This window comes from Periplaneta americana, chromosome 10, assembly GCF_040183065.1.
Source record: "Periplaneta americana isolate PAMFEO1 chromosome 10, P.americana_PAMFEO1_priV1, whole genome shotgun sequence".
Classification (NCBI taxonomy): Eukaryota; Metazoa; Arthropoda; class Insecta; order Blattodea; family Blattidae; genus Periplaneta; species Periplaneta americana.
Window position 1 is genome coordinate 136,000,817 of NC_091126.1, and position 27,329 is coordinate 136,028,145.

Genomic DNA, 27,329 nt, shown 5'->3' on the forward strand with positions numbered 1-27,329 from the left:
TCACAAATTCAAGTTTTCTTCTTTAACATTGAGCGAGGCATATTTAACAATAATTTCGTTGACAGCAGCTTGTTGATAACACGGATATTTTATTTGTAGCTTCTGCAGCCACAACTTCGCATACAGAACTCCAACCTATATAACCTGCAGACAACTATAGGCCTACCATATTTCTTTAACTACGGCTTGTATACAACGTAACCCTGTGATATCTGATTGATCTACAATAGATATTCGAATTGTCACGCATGTTATCGGCATTCGAGACTGAATTTTATTGATAGGCTGTCCTTCAATTAGCAGTATAACCCCCAGTGAGATATGAGGACAATAGGCTCCTATATCACATGCATATTCCACCAAAACTCACACCCCTGGCAAGAACACATCAAACACTCGTTCCTTAAATGAAAGTTATCTTAATTCTAATAATTATTCATCCATTCACCCATCCATCCAACAATTCATCTCTCCATCCATCAATTCAATAGACCATCCACCCGTTCATCATTTAATTCATCCGGTCGTTTATAAGTCAGTCCGTCCATTTCCATTAGTCTTCTCATCCGTTTGTATGTCAATCCAACCATCCGTTTGTCTTTCCTTTTATTTCGTCAGTCCGTTCATCCTTCACACCGTCCACGCAACCGCCTTCCGTCACTTTACTGACCCGTTCGTCTACTAATCAATTTGTACGTCAGTCCATCCATCCGTCAGTCTACTCATCATTATGTCTATTGGAATATTTATCCGTTCATCTCTCTATCGATTCGTCCGTTAGTTCGTCCAAAACCGTTATTTCGAGAGTCTATTCATCCGTTCGTCAATCTATTCATTCTTCCGTTCATCAGTCGACTTATTACAGTAGTATATCTGTCTATTAATCCGTTCATCCGTTAATCTCCTCATCTCTTTGTCAGTCATTCGTTTGTCTATAACTGTACTCATCCTTTCGTCTATGCATCCATTTCTTCCATCAAACCTTTATTCTACCCATTCATCCATCCATCCATCCATCCACCTATCCGTCTATTCACTAACCAATCAATCACTCGTCCATCCATTTAGACTTCCGTCTAGACATTTAAGCATTCATTCCACCAATCCCTCAATCCATCCATCCATCCGTCCATCCACTTATTCTTTAGCCTACCCATTCAATCATTCACAGCACCAATTTATCAGTCTCTAGCCTGCGTCTATTCATTTAACTTTCTGTCTATTTGTTCATCCATTCATCACACCAATCAACATTCTAGACATTCACTAACCCATTAATTCGTCTAACCATCGAAACACCATTTGTATATCCACCGTCACTAATACCACAAGGAAAGCCTGGAAAGCACTACATTTCTCTATGCGTATTCTGAAGAAATCTAACCGAAGGTCAAAAAAATTAGCGTACAAAACCCTTGTTCGCCCAATTATGGAATATGGAGCAGTAGGTTGGGATCCGTACAGACAAAACCAAATCGATTCAATGGAAAAGGTCCAACGCAAGGCAGCAAAATATGTCAAAATGGGAAAGGGACATGGTGAAGAGATATTAAAAGACTTAGGGTGGGAATCTCTAAAATCAAGGCAACGAAAAACCTGACTTACCGCATTGTTTAAGGTACAAATGGGATACAAAGCATGGACCGACATCAATGCTAGATTAGCAACACCATCATACTCAGGCAGGGCATATCATATGTTAATTATATATATACTATATATATATATAACACATTCATATATACTTACTAATTGCATTATGTGATATGAATTTCTGAAATTCGAGAGAAATATTAATTACCAGGAATCGAACACGGTTCCACAGATCTTGCAACTGAACATGCTGATGTTATGTCCAATTTATACTTGTGCAATTTGTTACATGTTTCTTTAAAATAAACTTCCCGATCCTTACTCAGCGAATTTAACATGTGAGAGTGAGCAATTTACGTTGCACTCTTTATTCTTTGTTCCCTTCATCCCCTGAATTCCGCGCCGTTCTCTGATCCTTATAAATTTGTCGTCGTCTCCAGCTCAGACACTCAATCTCCAAGCTTCGCTGCTCCTTTCTCTTTGAACGGTATTTCACATTCCCCCTTTTCCAACGGCTCCAACGCTTATGGAGACATTATTTTGTATTATAACACTATAAAGGATAACAAGGGGCGGATTCAAACCCTTCTTGAGACATACGACGACACATCCATTCTGCAAACCAATATTATAGTTTATGAAAGTAGATAATTGATTATCCAACTGTAAAGGAAAGAGAATAAAGGATTTCGTTGGATCTTCTAGTCGTCATTTCAAGAACCCCTCACACGCATTTTATCTTATCTACATCCAAGGAAGGAAATTCACTTGCACGCTTGTAGTCTTCTGTTTTCTTTTACAAAGTTTAACTTCCTTGCATTTAATATTAGAGGAGAAAAATTCGCTCCGCCGCCGGGGATCGAACCCTCGTCCTTGGTTCTACGTACCAAGCGCTCTCGTCATTGAGCTACGCCGAAGTTCAATCCACAGCACCGGATCAAACCCCCCTCCTCCAGTGTTTTTCTCTTTGTGGCCTGACTCCAAGTTGGGAATGCATGTTGACATTTTATATTAAGTCAACTGCCATTATACAAGGAGTACACACCTGTGGAGTAACGGTTAGCGTGTCAAGCCGCGAAACCAGGTGGCCCGGGTTCGATTCCCGGTCGGGGAAAGTTACCTGGTTGAGGTTTATTCCGGAGTTTTCCCTCAACCCAATATGAGCAAATGCTGGGTAACTTTCGGTGTTGGACCCCGGACTCATTTCACCTTCATCTCATTCAGACGCTAAATAACCTAAGTTGTTGATAAAGCGTCCTAAAATAGCCTACTAAAATAAATAAAATTATACAAGGAGCGCACTCAGTTGAATGACTATGGTGGCCGTGATTCCACAGTAAATATGCACAGTAAAATGTACAGAAAGATGCACTGTTGCTAGAAGAATCTATGTAAAGATTATTTTTTAGTGCTACAGAATACTTCTATTATGGTAACAATTGATATTAGAGGAGAAAAATTCGCTCCGGCGCCGGGGATCGAACCCGAGTACTTGGTTCTACGTGCCAAGCGCTCTCGTCATTGAACTACGCCAAAGTTCTATCAACAGCACCGGATCACACCCCTCCCTCCGCCAGTGTTTTTCCCTTTCTGGCCTGACTTCAATTTGGGCATGTATGTTGTCATTTTATATTAATTCAACTGCCATTATACAAGGAGCGCACTCAGTTGAGTGACTTGGTGGCCGGGATTCCACAGTAAATATGCACAGTAATCTGTACAGAAATATGCACTGTTGCTAGAAGAATGTGCGTGAAGATTATTACTTTTTGGTCCTACAGAATATATCTATTATGGTAACAATTAATATTAGAGGAGAAATATTCGCTCTGGCGCCGGGGATCAAACCAGAGTCCTCGGTTCTACGTACAGAGCGCTCTCGCCATTGAACTACGCCGAAATTCAATACACAGCACCGGATCATACCCCTCCCTCCTCCAGTGTTTTTCCCTTTGTGGCCTGACTCCAAGTTGGGCATGTATGTTGACATTTTACATTAAGTCAACTGCCATTATACAAGGAGCGCACTCAGTTCAGTGACTTGGTGGCCGGGATTTCACAGTAAATATGCACAGTAATCTGTACAGAAATATGCACTGTTGCTAGAAGAATCTCCGTGAGGATTATTATTTTTTGGTCCTACAGAATACAGTACATCTGTTATGGTAACAATTAATATTAGCGGAGCGAACATTTCTCCTCTAATATTAATTGTTACCATAACAGATGTATTCCGTAGCACTAAAAAATAATAATCTTTACGCAGATTCCTTGCATTTCTTAAGAAATGTACTGTTTCTCAATTAATAACTCAATTAATCACTGAATCTTATTATCAAGGCGAAATTCAAATACGAACTACTGAGCCATTTATACCCGAATCCACACTTTCTGAAGTCGAAATTGCGATAGAAAATCTAAAAAAAGTACAAGTCCCTGGTATTAATCAAATTCCAGCAGAATTGATACAAGAGGATGGAAGCGCATTAATTAGCGAATTTTATGAGCTTGTACTTGCTATTTGGGAAAAGGACATTGTACCAGGACAATGGAAGCAGTCCATTATCATACCTATTTTTGAGAAGAGGGACAAGACTAACTGTAGTAACTTTCGAGGAATATCGTATTTGTTGACGTCCTACAAAATTTTGTCGAATATCCTTTTGAGACGATTAACTCCATATATAGATGAAATTACTGGGGATCATCAGTGTGGTTTTAGGCGTAATAGATCGACTATTGATCAGAATTTTTTGTATTCGACAGATATTGGAGGAAAAAATGGGAGCATAAGGGCACAGTACATCAGTTATTCATAGATTACAAAAAGGCATATGACTCGGTTAAGAGAGAAGTTTTAGATAATATTCTTATTGAATTTGGTATTCAAAAGAAACTAGTCCGATTAATTAAAATGTGTCTTAGTGAAACTTACAGCAGAGTCCTTATAGGCCACATCCTATCTGATGCTTTTCCAATTCACTGCGGGATGAAGCAAGGAGATGCACTATCACCTCTACTTTTTAATTTCGCTCTAGAATATGCCATTAGGAAAGTTCAGGATAACAAAGAGAATTTGGAATTGAACGGGTTACATCAGCTTCTTTTCTATGCCGATGACGTGAATATGTTAGGAGAAAATCCATAAACGATTAGGGGAAACACGGAAATTTTACTTGAAGCAAGTAAAGCGATGGGTTCGTAAGTAAATTCCGAAAAGACAAATATATGATTATGTCTCGTGACCAGATTATTGTACGAAATGTAACTATAAAAATTGGAGATTTATCTTTCGAAGAGGTGGAAAAATTCAAATATTTTGGAGCAACAGTAACAAATATAAATGACACTCGGGAGGAAATTAAACACACAAAAAATGTGGGAAATGCGTGTTTTTACTCGGTTGAGAAGCTTTTGTCATCTAGTCTGCTATCAAAAAAAGTCTGAAAGTTAGAATTTATAAAACAGTTTTATTACCGGTTGTTCTTTATCGTTGTGAAACGTGGACTCTCACTTTGAGAGAGGAACAGAGATGAAGGGTATTTGAGAATAAGGTTATTAGAAAAATATTTGGGGCTAAGAGGGATGAAGTTCAGGAGAATTGAGAAAGTTACACAACGCAGAATTGCACGCATTGTATTTTTCATCTGACATAATTAGGAACATTAAATCCAAACGTTTGAGATGGGCAGGGAACGTATGGGCGAACCCAGAAATGTATATAGAGTGTTAGTTGGGAGGCCGGAGGGAAAAAGACCTTTGGGGAGGCCGAGACGTAGATGGGAGGATAATATAAAAATGGATTTGAGGGAGTTGGGATATGATGGTAGGGACTGGATTAAACTTGCTCAGAATCGGGACCGATGGCGGGCTTATGTGAGGGCGGCAATGAACCTCCGGATTCCTTAAAAGCCATAAGTAAGTAAGTAAGTAAGTAAGTAAGTAAATAAATTTCCAGTATCCATTTACGTACCTGCATAATTTGTGTCACATTTAAGAAACATTCACCTATATCTAGTCAAGAACTCTAGATATTATTAACAGAGGATGTGCTTAATACAATAAACCATGATAACATTAATCTTCAAGGAGTACAAGAAAGGCATATAATTGACAGTGAGTGTGTTATGCTTTCTAAGTAAAAAGACGTCATTTATTATGAATGACTGTCACATCATCTTGTATGCGATTTGTAAGGGAAAAGATATAGTAAGACAGGACAATGATAAGCGGAAACTCCGTGAGACCAATTCACTGTAGTGTTCGCTTCACTCCGGTGCCAAGCAAACATTTATGATGTTAAAACCAGGCAGCGCATTTTCGTTCCCAAACGTAGAGCGAATCGATTAGTTTCTTCTGGTAGCTACATCTATTACGTCACGCGGATACGTAACCAAGGTCGAATTGCAAACAGGTACCCATGGGGTAATTAAATAATAATGATGTAATGCTGCCGTCATCAGCACAGAGCACCATGGGGCTAGCGTCCCTTACCCGCGGAGAACACACTGCACTATGGTGCACTAGTAGCTGCTAGCGGGTATTCTCTCTACTTTTCCTGCTGCACGACGGTGCACACAAGACGGCTCCGCTTACCCTTTGCCCATTTCAGCGAGTGCTGACAACCACTGATGTAATGTACGAGTATTATAAATATGCTTCTGTAACGCCATATGACACAGAAACGACAGTCTCTTAGTTTAAACAAATTTTATGTGATGTTCGTAAAAGATTTGTCTTTCATAACCTCAGAATATATGTTTTCGTTCACTGCAACGGGATAGGTTTTGATAAACGAATTATTTGGGTACTGTATATTGAGTAAAATATAAATATTGATAATTTGTATATTGATTTTCTTATTATTATTCTGTCCCTGTAACGCCATGTGACGTAGGAAGAACATATTCTTAGCCTAAACAAATTTTTAATGGCAGTTGTAGTAAAAGATATAAATTTCATAGTCTCAGAAAAAAAAAAATATATATATATATATATATATATATATATATATATATATATATATATATATATTCACCGTAACGGAGTTGATTTCGTTAAATGAATTGACTGAATATATTATATATGTAGTATTTGCAGTTAATGTGTATCATGTTTACTATTATATTCTATAATATATATTGTATACTATTAAATATTATATATACAGTAAAACCCTGCTAAAACGTACCTTCTATAAAAGGAAACCTGCACAAACGAAAAATAAATTTGGGAATGGAATGATTTCCTATGTAAAAAATACTTTAAAACGGAAAATTGCCTAACGCGAAAACGGAATCATTTTTGGGCTAAAACGGATAATTTGAAGCATAACTGTTGCTAAATTATTTCAAACCATTTTCAATTTTGCGATAATACTGTATGAAGCATGACATAATTTTTATGTGACTGTACACGCAATGATCTGGAAGACTTTCGCTATTCTTTGACAGGCGTTGGGGATGAAGCTTCTCTAACCACGTCACTATTCTGTGCTTATTGTCAAGGACCTGGGCAAGTTACTTCTTCTAACCCTCTTGCATTTTCTTTAATTTATTTTCAGTTTTGTGCTACCAAGCCGATACAGTGATAAAGGACAGTGCGAGTAGAATAAAACTGTGAATAATTGTAGTGTAGTGTCAATTTAGTTTCATATTTCCGTTTATTTATTCTGAGTTTTGTGTTAATATACCAATAGTGTTAAATAACAGTGCGAATAAAGTAAAACTGTGTGATTTAATAAAAAAAAGCCTAGATGATCAGTACTATCATGGAAGAGTGGCTTCATAATTTTAATTGAGCAATGAAACGTCACGGTCGTAAGGTCATACTGTTTTCAGACTCTGCTACCTGCCATCGAAGGATTGATTTGTCTAACGTGAAGTTAATCTATTTTCCATCAAACACAACTTCAGTTGCACAACCGATGGATCAGGGCGCAGTTTACACTCTGAACTGACGCAGGACGCGAAGGAAAGCCTACAACGATCCCTTCAAAAAAAGTCGCGGCAATGCACTTTAAAAGAAATGTGGGTGTTAAGAAACTAGGGCGCAGAGAGAGAGGGAGAGAGAGAGGCTGCAGTTATGTAAGTTAATAATTATGAAAATAAAATTCACTTTGCATGTACAGTAGTAGCTTTATTTTTCAAATTATTTCTTCATTGTGTTCTTCCTACAGTGAGCATATTGCAGTAGTCTATTCTTAGTTTTGCGAAAACTCAACCCTTTGTAAAACGAAAACCTGTGAAAACGGAAAAAAATTCTGGAACGATCATGTTTCGTTTTAGGGAGGTTTTACTGTATTGTAGGAAATAACAGTAAACATGATACACATTAACTGTAAATATTCCATATATAATATATAGAATTAATTCATTTAACGAAATCAACTCCGTTACAGTGAACAAAAACATATATATAATGAGATCATGAAATTCATATGAAAACTCTAGAGAGTTCGAAAAATTCTAAAGGAAAGATATTATAGGCCTAGAAAAATATGTCTTGTTCTCAACGGTTTTGGACAACACCAATCGAAACTTTGAAGAAAGGGAAAAATGCAGGTGATAACAAAGTAAGAGATCGTTACCTATTTGTTGCGTTTAATTGTTCATTTTCCGTAACATGACACGTTAAAAATGTCACTGTCAACCTCGATGCACCTTGCAGCTTGTGTTGCGAATCCGAGCTGGTTTGGACATTGCTTAATGTGATCACAAGCTTTTGATATGCGGGAAAGCAATCGGTCCCTTGTTTCCAATTTTCGCTTCTAGACTTCGCTATTTAGCTAGTCTCACGAACAATAAACTAATGAGGTAAGGTTGAATGACATCGAAGACCAAGAAATGACACAAACGCGACCGATCCAGCGTCCAGGATAAGTTTCATTGAGGTACTGGATCCCTGACCGGCTGGAATGTACAGAAATTTATGTCTGCCCTCGTTGCCAAACGAACACCATCTGAATATTTCTGAATATTGTGGTAAAACATGTGCAAATGCAAGTGGCCAACATGAAGAAAGTAACAGTGTAAGCTAAAGAAGTTTCGGTTGCGTTTGCATCAATATGAGCATTTATAAGTAGGAAGAAAAGGATTAATGCTTCTTGTTATCCAATGGCTGTTTGTCGGATACCGTTAAAAGTAAGATCTATGTTTATGTAAATATAATTATTATTTAGAATCGACCAAATATCACCCCTCAACATTTGGTTCTTTCCTCTTGAATCATTCTTCGGCTTTGTCCGAGGAATTTCTTCATATGAAAGTGACAGAACGAAGAAATCAGGGAATTATGCCAGGGGAACGAGATTACATAAAGAACAGCTCCTAATATAAACTTTTACTTTACACTTTAATGAAACACCTGCAGTCATATTGAACTCATAACAAAGAAACCCGAGCTTATAGGTTTTACTAGAAACGACGAACGAGAAATGAATGACGTTGAAATTTGAGTTACTCACGGGCGTAGGATTTCCGTGTGCGGAGCACAATACGCTGGCGCCGGTGGAGTTGAGGAAGTCCACTCTGTGAGGGGGCTCCTGGATGAACACCGGACCCAGGGGGCCTTCTCCCCAACACCACACTGCAACACAAATACAAAGTCGGTCAGTAACATAGAATAACGCTCATCTCAACACACCGTTTCATTATTAGGAAACAACAACAGCTCCTGATAACTTGGTGTCATGCTGAGACATTGGGGTTCAATATTTGCATCTGGGTCTCATGACTGTTCTGGTAATATTTTACAGATTCGTTGGAAAATTACTCGCAACGTAGGCTTATTTAAAATATATAATTTTTCGTAATACCTGAGGCTTTGTGTAAAATATGAGTGTCATGACCAGGCTTCGAGACTTTGGACCCGATACAATAAGTTTACTGTGCTTGTACTATTGGTTGTTGACTCGCTGCAGGTAGTGAAAGGTAGAGATGTGTTGAGGTAACAACGTTGCTATTTAGAATAGCGTACAGTAGTATGGGGAAACGGACACATACAGTGAATGTAAAAAGTATTCGCACGACGACATTTTTACTACAAATTGAGACTTAAATGAAGTACTATTAATTCTTGGTATGAAATAAACTGTTCACGTATAATAATAATGCATCACATAGCAAATACACACAATAAATTATCATAATTTTGCGTGTACGTTCTGTCATAGTTCAATAAATTGAATGCCTAACAAAATTACAGCGTAAAAAGTATTCGCACACTCAATTCTGTTGACGAATAAAAGTACTCATGCGAAACGCAGTAGGCACATGGTACTAAGAAAACGCTCCTAATGCATGTTCCAAGATAGTTTGATTCTAGAATCATAAGTAGTATATAGCTATCACGTCAAATGGGACTAAGAGGGAAGGAAACTTCTAAGAAAGAAAGGGCTACTATCATTCGTCTGCATAATCAATATAAAACACTGAGTGAAATATCAATGATTGTGACTAGAGGTAAGTCAATTATCAAGCGAATCATAGACAGACACGGGGAAAGAAAATCTAACGAAAATTTAAGGAGAAGTGGCCGGCAGAGAAAAATAAACGAATACAGTGGCAGAGCAATCATGCGAAAAATTAAAAAGAATCCGTATGGAATTCCTTGTCACAAAGTATTAGGGGCTGCAAGACAATAAACACCTTTAAGAACAGCTTAAAAGATAACCTTATTAGCATTTCACTCCAATCATACTGATTTAAACTATCACTGACTACATTGTTACTTTTTTCTTTAGACATCATCCTGATTGTGCTGTATTTTAATTGTCTCGTAATAATCTCTTTCTATTATCTAATATTATTTGAAATATATTAACATTCTATGTATTTTAGTTTAATTCTGCTACACAGTTTATTTCAGTGTTTAATTAATAGTTCATAGTATTTTGTTGTTTAATTTGTAAATAATTTTGTATACATGTAACTCTCATCTAAATCAAATTGTTGGATTCTTTGTAAGTTCATGCATATGTATATACACTTTTTGCTGGTTGAGTGGAAGAGAAGGCCTTACGGCCTTAACTCTGCCAGCTAAAATAAATTATTATTATTATTATTATTATTATTATTATATTAGTGCGTCAGAGCTTCAATATGATCTCGGTATAAGTGTATGTAACAGTACAATTCGAAATTACCTAAGAAGCAGCGAATTCCATGGTAGAATCGACCACAGGAAATACTACATCAGTAAAGTTAATAAGAGTGAAAGACTGGACTTTGCTGAAACAAATCTTAACCGGCCCCAAGAATTTTGGAATAGAATGCTTTTCACTGATGAAAGTAAGTTCAATATATTTCAGTCTGATGGGAGAAGTTTCGTGTGGAGAAAAAAAATGCTGAACTGGAAAAGAAAAATCTTCGACCACAGTGAAACAAGGTGGAGTTTGAGTACTAGTATGGGGTGCATGAGTTCGGCAGGAGTGGAGTCGTTGGCTTTTATAGAGGACAATATGGTTCAGCAACGTTACACTGATATTCTGAAGGGTCATGTAGCGCCTAGTGCCCAAAAATTGGGCATCAGGAACAATTTCATATTCATGCAAGACAACGATCCCAAACATACGACCCACAATAGTTGCCTGTGGATTCTCTACAGCATCCCTTCATACCTTCAGGCACCTCCCCAGTCACCAGACATCAACCCAATCGAGACCTTTGGGATTATTTAGAAATATGACTTAGAACCAGGCATATTACCACAAAGAGTCTCTAAAGACTGCAATCACAGAAGAGTGGAACATTCCAGCAAATATTACTTCATATTTGGTTAATTCTATCACCAGAAGGTTAGAGGCTATTGTAAAATGCAAGGCCTACCTTACAAAGTATTCAAATTGAAACGGAACTGAGTAAATGTGACCAGTGTGCGAATACTTTTTGTTCGTATTTTTGTGTGGTATCACTGCGTTTTAATCAAACATAATTGTTTACTTTGAGAATTGTACAATTAATTTTGTGTTTATATGTAAACAAATAACAGAGAATGTACAGGGACATCATTTTATTTTTACTTCAATTTTTATTGTACCTGAGTTTTTGAATGTACTTCACTCCCACCCCTTCTACTAAGGAAGTTCCAACTCCACACAGAACCAAGACCGCAGATAGTAAGCAGTACTGAGTTACTGAGTATAGTACGTTCCAGAAATATGTTCGCGTTTTCCAGTGACGAAAGAGCTTTCAATATTGAATCATATTTTCGCACAGGCACTGTCCGTTTGCCTACGTCGCATCCCGATTTCCCCCACCTGCTTCTGCTCGCCCCTCTGTAAAAGCTGGGCTGTCTTAGCTCTTTTCTGAAAACATTAATTTCTCTTAGGAATTGGACGTTTACGTAATATTATACAGCTGTTTAATTTAACTTAAATAAAAGGGCCTCGTTAAGTAATTAACTGTCACGTGATTTCCTCCCTTTCTACAATCCTGCGGCATATCCACTTGGACGGACAGTAGATAGCATGTCTGAGTAATTTTATATTTTCGGGTCGGGCAGAAGTGAAGATTGAATTCACAGTACGTAGAGTAGGTACAGAATTATTTCAACATGAGTTACTAGTACGAAGGACGAAACTGGCAATTGGAATTAGATGCAATAGTCTATAGTGCGATAATATGCGCAAAAGAACTGAAGCCTGTATCGAAATGAACGGCCACCATTTTCAAAATTGTGTTTAAATATTCATATTATGATTATTTTTCAATTTAACTTCTTTGTCTATATTGTACGCTAATGTGCTGTAGACAGTATACACTGCATAATGAATACGTTCGCATGGATAACTGACTTCGTGAGTAAAAACACTTATTCTTAATACAGTACTGTACTTTGATTAAAGAAAAACCTAATGAAAATTATAAAACTCAAAATCGCGATATTTCCTAGTTTACGTAAATGGATGAACTACTTTTCTTCCATCCTATACCTAGTAGAGTGATGTGTTTTACGCCAGTATCATCGAACTCCAGTCTTGGAGGGGAGAGCAAGCGGTGTTTCCGGTTCTCTAAAGGTATAGACAGGTTAATATTAAAAATGGTAGTAAAATAAAATGATGTCCCTCTATATACTTGTGCGTAACTTGTGTTCATGTCCAACAAGTTGAGAGTATATGATTTGAAGCACATTTATTATTGCTATATATTTTTATTAGCCACCGTGCGAATACTTTTTACATTCACTGTATGCGAATTCTGAAAGTTAATATACATTACACAATGACAATGTCAAAAGAATGTGAAAAGCATTTATTCTCCTGTCTTTTATAAGCATTTGTGTTTAATTATACACAGTGTTAATGGTGGAAATAAACATGTAGCAATTTTAATTTCTTCATTTATCCTATTGATCGTCTTCAGGAAGTGCAGTTACAGCACCGAATTGCAATGTACTACAAGATACATTTTCAGTGTCCCAAGCGTAAACCATTTTCAGTTGTCTACCAAACACAGTTTGTACTGTGAAAAGATGCGCTCTACGTCGCATGACTTTATAGGAGCAAAACTAAAAACCTAACATCAATGCAGTCTCTAAGAGACAGGCCTTCATTCTCGGGTGACTCTATGTCCACTAATTTGCTGTTTATATTACACAATGCTCCATATCCGTTATATTTACATAAAATTGATTTCCAATTCTATTTTACACGTTCAGTAACCGTTGTACTTGGTGTCTCATTAATTCTCTGTGTCATTTCTTCAATTAGTTTGAGGGCTTCCGGCTCTCTTGCTCTGACTTTTCTAACCGTGTAATAGTTTCAGACACAGTTTGAAAATAGGTTTGTATGAAAACCAAATTATTCATCAGAACCTTCAAATCCAGAGCGTTTTCCTTTGCGTATTTGTCATTCATTCTACAGTACCCCAACCCACTGTACGCTTTATCACTATATTCAGTACGCCGTTATGCAGTTTTCCCACTGAACTGCTCCATCGGGTCCGAAGTCTCAAAGCCTAGTCATGACAGACAAATTCTCTTTATACAGGGTGATTCACGAGGATTTACCATCACTTACCGAGCTTATTTCCGAAGACATTCTGAGCAAAAAATATCATATAAATATTTCTCCTAATTTCAAGGTTTTCAAAGTTACATTAACTTGAAATTGTTAGTAAAATACCTTTTTATTTAGTTCTAAGGATAAAAAAAAATTATTACAAACAGAGAATAAACTATTCAGATGTATCATTTCTTTAATTGACTAGTGTTCTGAAGCTAAACATGTGTTGATAGTTGCTTTGTACAGATTTTATTTATTTATTTTTAATTTTGAACTAAAAATGACATCATTCTTACGTATTTATCACAAAAATTGTTACAAATCAAACGACTTTAGTAACTTGATTCCTTACAGTTTAATTATGCATCCTAATGTATAGCCTTAAAGAATTTATAAGATTGACTTGATTTGAAACAACTGTTGTGGTAAATGCGTAAGAAAATGTAATTTTGTAGGTAAAAATCGAAAAATAATTCTGTACGAAGCAACTATGGAATTCGCAACACATTTTTCGCTTAAGAATACTAGTTACAGGCCAGTTACTTTATGGTGACAGCTCTGGCCTGGCGACGCAGTGCTTTGGGCAAGTTCGCTGCTTGTTCGAAGGGGTGTTCATTTTAGTCTTCCCCTGGCTGCGCTAGCGGTCACATCTCGGGAGCGTTAGTGTGGACGTACAGTCGCGCTAAGGACGTACTACATTGCAATTTGTATATTGCAATTTAGTGTGTTTGTTACGTACATTTCATTTAGTAGTTACTTAAATAGTTGTAGTGCTTCTGTTTTGTATTGTTTAGTGTGTAGTATTTATTGTCTAGATTCACTGCCATTTACTGTTTGTGAAAATGCTGCCTGTTAGAAGTAAACTGAAAGTTCGGGTATTGCATTCGCAGTCGCGAGAAGTCGTGAGCAACGTGTAGAGCTTTATGAAGTTAGCGTCGGAAGAAAAAACTTAATAAATGTTGGAAAACTTGTAGCAGAGTTTACCGCTGTGTCTGAGAGCTGTGTTAGCCAAATAATAAGGGAGACTAAAGACATTGATAATCGGCGAAAAAATAAATTGTGGACAACTTTAATGAAACTGTCATAAGACAAACCATAGCACGAGTTCTGTATTTCACAGAACAGCGGCCCACACTTAAAAATAAATATATTATTGAAATTGAAAGACTATCGACTTTCAGGGAGGTATCTCGACTTTGAGGAAAGTTATTATGAAATTAGGATTTTATTAGGAAAAAAAACACAAAATAATCGCTAAATTCTGGTGGAGCATCATAGCATTAGGGCCAAAAGTTTGAAGTATTTGAGGAGAATAAAGAAGTACAGGGAAGAAGGCCGCTACATATTTTACATGGATGATGATGATGATGATGACGATGATGATGATGGGAAAGGTAACAGTGAAGCACTGATGAACATTACCGGTATTTCCGCATGAGTATATTTCATTGTTAATTAGTGATTAACTGTTAAATATAGTGATTCGATTGCTGCTCATTGTATTTCCACATTAGTGTGTATTAGTGACTATTGTTCCGCACTGCTGCTCATTGTATTTCCACATTAGTGTTTATTAGTGACTATTGTTCCGGAGTATGAAGTGAACACAGTCACAGGAGCTCAAAATTATGCAGACGCTGCAACGTGAAACTTCATTTCTGAAATGACTGTATTTCCATCCCTCCATTCGCTCCGGCTCGGATCGGTCTCCCTCCCACAGTCGAACTTTCTCCTCTCTCACGTCGACGAGCTGTCACCATAAAGTAACTGAGCTGTAATTAAAGAAACGATGCTCCTCGATAGTTCATTCTTTATCTGTAAAATTCTTTTACTCTTAAAGGTCAAGAATAACTGTATTTTACAAACAATTTCAAATTAGTGTTATTGTGAAATTATTGAGATTAGGACAAATGTTTATATGACATTTTTTTCCTCAGAATATCTTCGGAAATAAGCACCGTGAGGGATGATAAATCCTTGCGTATCATCCTGTATATTTAGTGTTTCCGAACTAAAGCAGGTTTCTCAGATTATGGATTGCGTTCCCGTATACACCATTAAGCCACATTCTCACAACATATTTTACAATCGATCTCCGTTCCACACTTGACAGCTACACACGATCACACAAAAGAGTTCGCACGGACAGATTCGTGAAAATTCACAGAAAACGGCTATTCATCTTAGAGAAATAAAGAGAAATGAAATAAGAAGCAAATAAAATGAATAGACCTAAGTAAAATTTGGTCTGCATATAACGAAGACACATTTTCGTTTCAAAATGCATTATTTGAATTGATGTATTTAACCAATTTCATTAATTTAAATGAAGTAACTGCATACGTTTGAAATCGTATTATGTCCAAGAAACAATTTTTACAGGAATAACGAAAAAGAAAGAAACATTTCATGTTATAATGATTCAGGTGTGTCTATACGAACTTTAAAAAATTTAATGATTTCTCACTTACGTTTCAGAAGGAATGTTTTGGACATAATACGTTTTGATCCATATATGACAGTTATTCCATTATCAGAAACCTGTAGAACAAGTACATAAAATGTGATGAGAATTTTTATCAGAATTAAATAGTAATGTTATGTATTAATATACCAAATGACAATTTACAAAAATACCCTTATACAAAATGTTCATAGCAAATTTTCTTCTCCCGAAAAAAAAAATATTCATGCCTTAAGTTCCTTCAGATTCTACTCAACTTTCCCTCTTCTTCTAGGCTAGCGATCGTTAGCACTCGCTGAAATGGGTGAAGTGTAAAGAGTGCAAAGAAATAAGCTCCGTCGTGCAGAGGAGATAGGGAGACAGCATACCCGCTAAAAGCCACGGCTGCACGCTAGTACAATGTCTTAAGCTCGTTACACACTTGAAGAGTTCTCGCTAGCGAGAAATATGTTGCGAGAAAGAGGCGAAGAGCCTTCCTCCACACACTTGGCGAGTTCTCGCTGTCACAGATCACACCTTGCTATGATCATCTATGCACTGCCTTCATCATTCAGAAAGCATTATTCTGATTATGCAGTAGGCCCTAGTAAAAACTCGTTGGGGGAAATATTACAGGTTACTTTGTTACATTGTAGTACTTAAATGTATAATCTGTAAGTATATTTTACAAATTACGTACGAACGGTATGTTGCATTTTTTTTTTTTAATTTTAGTGGGCCATTTTACGACGCTTTATCAACACCTTAAGTTCTGAACGGATGAAGGTGATAATGCCGGTGAAATGAGTACGGGGTCCAGCACTGAAAATTGCCCAGCATTTGCTCATACTGGGTTGAGGGAAAACCCCAGAAAACCCTCAAACAGGTAACTTGTCCCAACTGGGGAATCGAACCCGGGTCACATGGTTTCGCGGCTAGACGCGCTAACCGTTACTCCACAGGAGTGGACGTGATAAATAGATTAATGCAACCGCCGAGTGTCGGATAGTATAACCTTGTATTAGGAAAAACTGCGTTCTACATCGGCTGAAACCAAGGACGCATATGTAAAATATTTCACATTATCAATTTCATTTCTACATCACATAGTAATACAGTAGCGTGCAAATTAACCCGAACACGACATATTTTTACATTTTCTGTCATTGTTGGCCTCACAGCTGTTCATATCGCTTTAATTGACATCTGTAGTACGTGTAATTCCATTGTTGAAAGTCTGTTGTTATTATTTTTTTTATAATATGTGACATTTTGCCTGTCGTTTTGTACTTATAAGCATTTCAGTTGTGTTGAAGACTTAATACTGCAATCCTGTGTACATTCTGTCGTCTTCACAAATGGATACAACTCCACAAAAACGGTCTAAAATTATAACATTAGCAGAGCATTCTTCTATGACACAGAGGCAAATTGCTGCAGAATGTCACATCGGTTTGGCTACTGTTAATTCGATCATAAAACGATACAGGGAGACTGGATCCATCACACCCCAGAAAAAAGGAAACTGTTGCCGGAAAAGGAAGACTTCACCTGCAGGTGATCGTTTAATTGTCAGGTAAAGTAAATTAAATCCTAGACTAACTGCTGTCGACTTAACCCGCGAGTTAATGGCTACCACTGGGGCGAATATTCACGTCACAACAGTGCGGCATAGGCTTTTGGAAGCCGGACGAAGGGCTCGTAAGCCTATTAAGAAGCAACTGCTAACCCCTGTTATGTGCAAAAAAAAAAAACGCTTAATGTGGGCAAAATTACATCAACACTGGACAGTGAATGACTGGAAGAATGTACTTTTTTCCAATGAGTCTCATTTCGAGGTCCACGGCCACCGTGTTTCTCATGTACGGAAAGGATCCGAAAAAGTAACAGCAGCTCATCTCCAACAACCACCCAAATACCCCCTAAAGTAATGTTTTGGGGTTGTTTTACACATGAAGGGCCTGGAGCATTAATGCCTATCAAGGGAATGATGAATTCTGACAAATATGTATATTCACTTATTGGAAACCAGAATCGTACCCCAGCTGCAAAAATCATTTCCGGATGGCAGAGGCGTGTTCCAACAAGACCTGACATCATGCCATACGTCTCGAAAAACTACAGAATTCTTCAACAAGAAGAATATTCAGGTACTCCCCTGGCCAGGCAACTCACCCGACATCAACCCCATTGAGAACTTGTGGTCAATTTACAAAAGAATAATGCAAAAAATGGATTGTTCTACAGAGGAGAAGATGATTTCTGCCCTCATTGGTGTATGGTTTCGCGATGAAGAAATGAAGAATATTTGTGGAAAATTAGTGGAATCCATGCCAAATCGTCTCAGAGCTGTTATTAGGAACAAGGGAGGCCACATAGATTACTGAGATATGTCTTAGATCCTTTTTTTATCCCGTTTGAGTGTTTTTGCATAAGTAATTACGTTGTTCGGATTAATTTGCACGCTACTGTGCAAACAATAATCGTGGTTTGAATTCACTATGCAAAATTGCAAACGTTTTATCAGATGACAAGTGCGATTGTTATAAACTTGATGTAGAAATGATGAAATTGATGATGTGAAATATTATACAAATGCGCCCTTGATTTTAGCCGATGTAGAATGTAGTTTTTCCTCATACAAGGTTATACCATCCGACACTCGGCGGTCATTTTCATTTGAAACTTTAAAAATGAATCTTGTTGTATATTGCAGAAGCAACCGAAACTAAGTGAACAACAAGCAAGGAAAGTAAGGTACGGAATAGATGTGATAAATTAATGTAACAGTTAAATACGCATAGGGAAAGCAAAATTGTACACCATATAAGATTTCGGCATTCTAAAACTGTAATGCAAACCTCTAAATATAAAGGAAAACATCTTTTCAGACTTATGCTTTACCATTTGTAATAATATAAGTATGATTTCCAACAATTATTCTCAACCTCACCAGCATTTTAGCCCTTTCCGATTTTAATCCTTATTATACAACATTTTTATTGTCTTGAATTTATAACACGCAATAATCGTATACAAAACACGGAACGTCCTTGCTTAGGCGTGTGTCAAATTCGCTTCCGCTGCCTGTACTTGAAACGCCGACTACATTGTGACCGGCGATTTATGTTCACCACAGACTAATACAAATATACCGATATCACGGCCCTAATGATGACGAAATGGAGAAATGCTGACGGAGTGATGATGATGCATAATATGGGGAAACCGAAGAACCCCGAGAAGAATCCCAACTATGATCTTGTCTGTCATAAGTAGAGGGCGGAAAAATGTGTGTTACCACCCGATACAGGTTAGTTTGGTCTGAAGTATAGATTATGTCACAGGTACAAGCGCAATAACATAAATGCACTACGAGAGGGCGGCAGTACAAGTAGGAACCAACAAACGATCTTCAGTGTCAACTTCTAGTCGTATGGGAAAGAAAGCCAGGTGTTTACAATATTGTTTGTCTTTGTTCAGGTGGTAGTGTTGTGTGAAAGTGATTTAAAATGCTTAAGTCGAAGGGTTTGGAATTAAAGTGTAAGAAATAAATACGGAAGAGAGATTTTGATTTCGCAAGGGGAAAATATTTTCTGTGCCGTGCGCAAATGTGAAATTAAAATACCTACGAAATATTGCATAGAGCGGCATTATAACAGCAAGAAGCATACCGAAAACGTACAAAGGTCTTCAACATCAAATAATCAAAAACATACAGTCTGAATTTAATGTGGATTTATGTAATATGATGATATCTGCAAACATTCCGTTCAAGAAACTTGATAATCCACACTTTATAGGTGAAAAGGTGAAAGAAAAATTCCACAAATTCTGCAAAAAAAAATACCCGTTATAGGCCTACAGTTATGTGTAACATTTTGAGTGGAGGGGAAAACTACGATACTACGGCGCTTTTTTCATTCTCACATTTAACATCTTGTGACACGGAAAGTAGCTTTTCGATGTTGAAAATCTGTTGTAGTGAGAGACGTCGAACTTTCCCTTTCGATAATTTACGAATGTATATTGTGGTTCAGTATAATGTATCCTTTAATCATCAGGCGGTGGCAAATAACATTTGAGGTAAGTTTTTAAATCGTAACTATATTACAACTTCAATCCAGCAATTATAGATCGGTTGAATGGAGTGATGAGGTTTTCATTACCAGATTGTACTCTCTTGCCGCTGTTTACGTGAGAGAACGACAACAGTATAATTCGTTGATACTGAACTTAAGGCATAACGCACATTTTCCCGCATGAGTAGACATCGTTGAATTGCTACACGCAGCATGCAATCAGGTTGCCGATGTACGGTAGTATGGAAGAGGTGGCCGATCTCCCGGTCTCGTAGTATAAGCAGTTCATGTTAAGAGTTGTGACCGGTCCAAATAGATATAGCAGCTACAGCTAATGTATACCTATGTAAGCACTTGTTTTTGCATTACTGTGGTTGGAATAGTCAAAGCTTCACATTTGTTCAGTGCAGACAAGAATTCAATCAAACATACTACAATGAGTGTGTTGCTGTTCCAAACAATTGCCCCTGGAATATCCTTACCCCCGCAGCCAGTCTTGACCCGTTGGAAAACGTGGTTGGATGCTGTTAATTATTATGCTAAGTATTAAGGCAAAATAATGGAGGTAATTGTTGCATTGGATAGCACAGACAGTTCTGCTGTTGCAGCTGTAAAATCATTGCCTTCTGAACAGCTATTGGAAGCTATTCTGTTCATTGATTCTAATTTTAAAATCGTGTCCGAAAGCATCATCCTGTTAGAATCGTCTAATCTACAACTCTCAGACGCCCTTCTCTTAACCCGAATCTGCCCAGCGGTACCGTATGGTACCACAGGTACATATAGTACTTTCCAGTCGCTGTGTTGGCAACAATGGATTATTTTTACAATTTCTCACTGTTTAGTTTACTCACTGACATTCCAGTCCTTGTTAGGAAAATAATATTTTGAAGTTATTTGGCTTTGAACAAATGTTGAAGAAATTACAAAAATTCGCCACATGTCAGAAAACCAGGCAGATTGTGGTTAATATAGTGGATAAAGTATCACAAACCGTTATCCAAAATTACAATTCACTAATTTCAGAAAAAGTGAAATGTAAGTTGAGAAACATTATTGCTAAAAATGCTGCCAATTCACAACTTCGTATTATAAATGATGTACTATCAGGTCACGACAAGACGTCTGAAGTTGGTGTACTAAAAAGTAGTTACTTTTCGTTCTTAAAATATGCTCGTATTACATCGTCTGTTGTTTAACGTACATTTCCCAATATAAAAACTATTTAAGTGACCATCGGAGGAGGTTACTTTGCAGTCGCTCCAAATGTACGTAACTCTTCACTTTAATGCACATATTGAAGGATGATGTGAGTATATTACATTAAATTTTAAGAGTTAATATATCTCACTACAAAATAATTGTGTATTTACATGTTTAGACGTTTCCTACTTCAATGATCATTCATTATACTTCTTGAATGCAGGATACAAGTTTTATTGTAACCGCAGTATACTGCTCAGTGTTTACATCAGAGGCATACTCCATCCGTTGCACGCTCCCTTCTCATACAGTCTATACCGCGTGCGTAATAATCCTTACGATTCTCGTGGCAATTCCACGAAGTCTAGTCATGAGTGTCACTGGATTTTTCAATGAAGAATCCCAGGGATGATCGAGACTCGAACCCGGATCGCCTGCGTCACTGGCGCAGCTGGCCATATCGCCTTTAATGCACGCCGCTAATAGGGAACATAGTGGGACAAAGTTATTTGCCCAAGTGATATCGAACATACTGTACGTGCGCAGACTCATAGGAAAATGATCCTACCCCCTGAGCTAGCCCGGTGGCGATCTCAATTTGAAGCTGACTCAACATTCATGAACGTAAGAATAAGTGGCGCATAAGAAACTGATTTCTAATAGAAAAAAGAGTTCAATCTGCCGGCTTGGGACGGATGATGTTTGCCCTGTGCATCGCCACACGCATCAGTAGCTCGGCTCTGATGAAGTGTTCATGGTTCACGGTTCTTGTATGTGCGCGTGTTTATATTAAATATAAACCTGGAAGCGAATGCCGGCTACAATTTAGGTTCAACTTTCCACGAAAACTAGTTTAAGGCCCTGTATCCTTCAGTAAACATGCAGCAAAATGCAAGACAAAAGACTGTCTTGAGAAACAAAATGAAGTGAAAGTTATCTTCTACCAGAAGAAAGATAGTTGAAAATGATAGTTACATCTTTAACAAAAAATATCTTTCAAGGAATATTATGAGTAATAAATATTTAGATATACAGTGTAACTCCACAAATAGACACAGCGAGACGAGACGAGGTACGAACGCAGTCTTTCTACGGAGTACTGCGGACATTGGTAAACATAAAGGCTGTACAATGTTTTTTTATGGCGTGCGGACCGAAACATAAATAATTAACGTATATAATTTTAAATAATATATTGTAGAATATGCAAAATATAGCCTATAACAAAACAAATCCGTGATTAAGTAAAATATATACGTGATACATCTAAAACATAAAACAGACTTGTAGAGGAAAAACTCTATAAATATATCTACATACGGGGCTTTCATTTCAAAACTTCCCACTCTAAATAACTAATTAATTAAATTGAATTCAACTTAAAGCAAAAAAAAAAAAAAAAAAAGAAATTTAGATATCAAGAGGGAAGTCTTAAACAAGGCTTAATTGCATTTTAGAATTCACCTCCCACCCCAGCCACTCCCACTTTGAAATTTCAAATGGAACCCCTGTATTGTTATACTTAAATATGAAAGAGCATTCAATTGTTTATACACCACATTCATTTGTTTTCGCATCTTTTCTTTTCTATCGTCGCCTGGCAACCTGCATTTTTGTTATTGTTGATTAGGGCTGAAGAGAATAAAGGTACAAAAACTTTTGAGCATTTCTTGTAATAGTTGTGTTTGTGTATTAAATTATTTTGAAATGGTGTATACCCTTCAAGAGAGAACAGAAATCATCCTTATTGATAAAATTTAGGAACTACACAAAAGAAGGTGTGTTTTAATCCTACAATCAACTGATAATAACAAAGCTTCTTATAATAACTACAGAATGCCTCGTAATTAGATGAATTCTGCTTTATCCCATGCGCTGTTCTGATCGAAATGTCAAATTCTTGAGGGATGGCTCTGATTGATTCACCTTTTTTAAACCGTTCCAATATTTGTAACTTCTGCTTCAACATAAGTGCACATTTTTTGTTCCCTGCCTTGCTGCCAACGTGTACGAGTATCTGCACACTACTGCACTGGTTCAACTGGTTAGACCTGTGCAGCACGTGACAGGGTGCGTTGACTTACCTTGTATCGTGAAGTATACAAGAGTGAGTGTCTATTTGTGGAGTTCCACTGTAGATAAGTAATTCTTCACAACGAAGATAAAATGTTCCTGAATCGGAAGATATTTAAGAATGTTATCCCAAACTCGCTCGGTTCATTTCGCCGTTTTTATGGTTTATACAGTACATGTATATGAATTTTTCTTCCAAAACAATGCCAATCTTCGTCTAAAAGTTTGTGTTATTGTGCATGTCACTTCAAGACTAACTCAGTCCTTAGGTAAAGAAACTAGCCCAGTCGTTTCATAAAAAATGGACTCTTACACCTACCGTTGTCTCTTTTATTCATCTTCCTTTCTATAATATTTTATTTTAAATCTATTTTCTTCCTATTATAATTTCTTCCTTAGCATTATATTAATATTATCAGGAATTTCTCCTTCACCTTTTAACTCAATAAGATAAATGCAGCTTAAGTGTACACAAGCATCGAGTGTCTTGAACAGACCTGCAGAATTGTAGCTCCTAGGTTGCGGGTTAGATCCCGGGCCAGGTCGATGGCATTTAAGTGTGCTTAAATGCGACGGGCTCATGTCAATAGATTTACTGGCATGTAAAAGATCTGGGGGACAAAATTCCGGCACATCCGGCGACGCTGATATAACCTCTGCAGTTGCGAGTGTCGTTAAATAAAACATAACATAGTTGCTCCTCAGAGCGACTGCCTTCTTACCCCTCCCACCTTTTCTACCAGTGTGGTCATGGCGTTCTAGTTGCGCTCAACTATATCAACATTATCCTAGAGGCGGCAGGTACACAATACGCATACTACAGTTTGAAGAGAACTGAAACATGGCAAAATCTAAACCAGTGAAGAAATATTACTCCCAAAGGAAATGGGAATGTGATTAGTTTGTTGTTGAAGAACACGAAAGAACTGTTTGTTTACTGTGTCCCATCCAATTTATTTCTACTCGTCATTTCAATATTAAACGTCATCTAAACAAAGTCCATATTAAGAATTATTGAATAGACAAATATTCGGATAAGTTCATTATTACGAACTGTATTTTGATTACTTACTTACTTATTTACTTATGGCTTTTAAGAAACCCGGAGGTTCATTGTCGTCCTCACATAAGCCCACCATCGGTCTCTATCCTGAACAGAGTAATCCAGTCTCTACCATCATATCCCATCTACCTTAAATCCATTTTTATATTATTCTCCCATCTGCATCTCGGCCTCCCCAAAAGTCTTTTTTCCTCCGGCATCCCAACTAACTCTCTACTTACGTTTCTGGATTCGCCCATACGTGCTACATGCCCTGCTCATCTAAAACGTCTGGATTTAATGTTCCTAATTATTGTCAGATGAAGACTACAATGCGTGCAGTTCTGCGTTGTGCAACTTTCTCCATTCTCCTGTAACTTAATCCCTCTTAACCGCAAAGATTTTCCTAAGCACCTTATTCTCAGACACCCTTAACCCCTGTTCCTCTCTCAAAGTGAGAGTTCAAGTTTCACAACCACTACAGAACTACCAGTAATATAACTATTTTACAAATTCTAACTTTCAGCTTTTGTGAGAGCAAACTGGATGACAGAAACTTTTCATCCGAATAATTACAGCCATTTCCCATATTTATTCTGCGTTTAATTTCCTCGAGTATCGTTTATACTTGTAACTATTGCTCCAAGATATTTGAATTTTTCCACCTCTTCAAAGAATAAACTTCCAGTTTTTATATTTCTGTTTCGTACAATATTCTGGTCGCAAGACACTATTATATACTTTGTCTTTACGGGATATAAAGGGTGCGTCAGAAAGAACGGATGGATTTCAAACTATCGATACGCAACAAGGAGAGAGATATAGTGAGGGGGACCACGACTGTTGGGTCAGCCATAGAATGCAGTTTCAGTTGAGAATATGGTGTTGGTCTGGTGTACAACGTGCTTTCATCGTAGAGACATTTTTGAAAAATGAAGAGTCTGTGATCGCCACTCAGGACTCATTTCGACATCGGATGTCACGCTAGGATTCCAACTCGGAATACAATTTTGCGGTGGGTGGCTTCATTTCGTATCACAGGTTCAACATTAAAGAAGAAATCACCTGGACGAAATTCTATTGCACTGAGATTGTCCGAGGCTACGGTAAGATCTCGCGCCCTGCGACTTCTTTCTTTGGGACCATTTGAAGGCGTAAGTTTGTAAACATCGATCACATACACTGGACGAACTGAAGACAGCGATTCGTGAAGAAATCGTGGCAATTGCACCAGCTATGACTGTGAAAGTGATAGCGAACATCAGAAAATGCCTCGATGCCTGTATTGAAAGCCAAGGACATCATATGGACGATGTTGTTTCCCATAAATAAACTGCATGTATTGGTGAATATGTTGATAACAATAAATTTTTGATTTGATGAATCTTTACAATTTTCTTGCTATGTGAAATCCATCCGTTCTTTCTGACGCACCCTGTACTTTCAAACCTATCTTTTGTATATTGATTATTTATTTACATACACGGTCGGGGCAAGTTACCTGGTTGAGGTTTTTCCGGGGTTTTCCCTCAACCCAATGTGAGCAAATGCTGGGTAACTTTCGGTGTTGGACCCCGGACTCATTTCACCGGCATTATCACCTTCATCTCAGTCAGACGCTAAATAACCTTAGATGTTGATAAAGCGTCGTAAAATAACCTACTAAAAAAATTACATACTGTTAAATTAAGGACATTATTGTATTCATTTTGTATTGAAATTAATAGTGATATATATATATATATATATATATATATATATATATATATATATTTATATTGTATATATTAAATTTCAAGATTCATTACTTAAATGCTACAAATTTATGTTTCCGTAGGTAATGATAAGAGGAAAGTTTTGGAAAATCTAAAGCAGTCTAGGTGCAAAGAAATATACAATAAACTATCGACAGAAAACCTAGCATAATCGTAAACCTTGAAATGGCGTAACGCATTATAAATACAATGACTTTATTACCATCGTTTTTTATATTACAGTGCCGCCACTGATAGACCTTCCCACATGCAAAGTATGTCAAGAACTCTATGTAAAGTCAATCATCCCTAATAGAAATGGAGTGAGGCTGACGTCGTATTTGCCCTACTTACGGGTTCTGGAGGCCTGATCTAGAGCTATTATGCAGCCAGAGTCATCACATGTACAGTGACAAACCAAGAATTTCTGGTTATTTGGTTTTAGCAATCTATACTCCGCGCCAAGTTTCCTGGATATGACCTTCAAGGACTTCACGGCTCCTGCGAACTATGGGAGTGCAACTATACTTAGTCAAGAAGTGTAGCTATCAAACGGGACATTAAAGCTCGGGCACTTATTTAATTTTGAAAATCCTCACACTATTAGGTATAAAAATGAATTTGTAAATACGCTAAAAAATGAACAATAATTTTAGCTCAAATCGTATCCTCTGTACAATTACCATTGCAAAAATGTGGGTTATAACACTCGTAACGCAGTGTTTGAACTTATCGAATTCCGAAAGAAGAGTGCTATTGTTTACAACACCTGCATCAATGAGACGCGTAATTGGCCGAGTCTGTGGCGCGCTGGTTTTCCATCCAGGCGGCCTGTGTTCGCTCCCTGGTCAGGTCGTGATGGAATTTGTGGTGAACAAAGCAGATATTGCAGTGGTTTTCTCTGGGTACTCTCTTTTCACTCGACGGTCGAAAATGTTTCATGTGCAATCTCGTAGATACGCGTTATTGACGTCGAAAGAGTTCTGAAATTCTGAGACTATTGGTGACGAAACAAGACGTTAGGTAACTCACGAGTTGATATCACGGACAATGTCTTATATCGATCTACACAGATAAACGAAGCGCTAACTTTAACAAACAGGAAGTGCTCTCTCTCCCTCGTACTGTGAGTTGA